At 37.7% G+C, this 1,389-nt stretch overlaps 1 long non-coding RNA gene across 1 annotated transcript; it reads right to left on the bottom strand.

The window, feature by feature from the left end:
- Positions 1-802: 802 nt before the first annotated feature.
- On the bottom strand, positions 803-1,157 carry LOC149213255 (uncharacterized). Its single transcript, XR_016250316.1, has 2 exons — positions 1,050-1,157; positions 803-864 (listed from the first exon to the last, which is right to left on the bottom strand). It is a non-coding gene; the product is annotated as an uncharacterized LOC149213255 (long non-coding RNA).
- Positions 1,158-1,389: the final 232 nt, after the last annotated feature.

Raw genomic sequence — 1,389 nt, 5'->3', positions numbered from 1 at the left:
AATTAATTCAATAATTATTAACTCATAAAGCAACTGAAGAATACATCAGTTAACTCAGTGCATGGACAGTTCAGTGGAGACAGGTGTTAGAGGTAAGTGAAAGGGTTGATTTGTGACTATCAGTTGTTCATGAGATTTGCACATGCAAGTGGATTGAGTATGCCAATGAGGATTGCGTGGTATAACAAAGGGAAATACAAGTTTGGAGAATTCATTCTCATCCATTCTCAGCAGGGATTGCAGGTATTCTGTTGCAGGATTGCGCAGTGGAGGCAGGCAAGTAGCGAGGGAGATTTGGAGAGCAGATCTGCGATGTATTGTGTGTAACAGGTGGAGATAGTATTGAGTACTTTTGAGGAGTATTGTACTATGTATTGTTACATGTTCTCAATCAATATAATATACAGATAGTTGGGGTTTTTAGCTGTATGCTTTCCCCGGGTACATACTGTGTTGATATGTGTGATTAATGCCTCAATGTGCGTATGTGCTTGTGTTTTGATTCCGCAAAATTGATGATCAATGTAGAGGAGGTTATGTATTATGCATGCATTTCGAAATGGTGTATAATCAGGATAATCTCTGGGAATATGTGTCATATTATTTAAAATTTCTACATATAGTATTTGTCGCTAAACTAACTATATATCAACACATAGTCAGTCTTAGATAAACAGATAATCTTCAACTCCATTTATTCTTTCCCATACCTGGCATGCAATAATAATGTACTTAACCAAAACCTTGAATTGATATGAGAATGCCTTATAAGTAGACTATTTGGCTCTAAACTAGCTATATATCAACACATAGTCAGTCTTAGATAAACAGATAATCTTCGACTGCATTTATTCTTTCCCATACCTGCCATGCAATGACAATGTAATTAACCCTAAGGAAAAGAAATTCATGACATATTTAATGCCAAAATTATTAACGATGACATATTTGTGCATATAGTGCAGTAGTGAAGCAAAAGCGAAGCATAAATTTCAGAGAGGAAAACAAAAGCCACTTAGTATAAGTTGGTCTAGTTAAGTTTCCATTACCTGGTGTCATAAGTTGCTCTACAAATTTATCGGGTTGTTGTTGCCGCCACCTTTGTTGTTGTTGTTCATGGTGTTGTTGCTCTTGGTGTTGTTATTGTTGTCGACAACTTTATTGTTGCCAACGACTTTATTGTTGCCACTGTTATCGCCGAGGATGGGATTCCCATGAATCTGGGTGTTGGGGCCAACGACGTTACGCCTTGCTTGTAGCATGTTGTTCTTGTCGACCTTGTTGTTATCGCCGCTGACGTTATGCTCTACTTGTGGAAAATTGGTCATGTTGTTGGGCACTAACATTATTGAAACTGGAACGGCAACAAGATTCTGCAAAAAAACGGCT

The sequence above is a fragment of the Pinus tabuliformis genome, chromosome 1_1, assembly GCF_031772625.1.
Source record: "Pinus tabuliformis cultivar Carrire ecotype Pingquan chromosome 1_1, CPIR1, whole genome shotgun sequence".
NCBI lineage: Eukaryota > Viridiplantae > Streptophyta > Pinopsida > Pinales > Pinaceae > Pinus > Pinus tabuliformis.
Note: the sequence above shows the minus strand (reverse complement) of the source record. Positions and strands in the feature narration are given on the sequence as shown.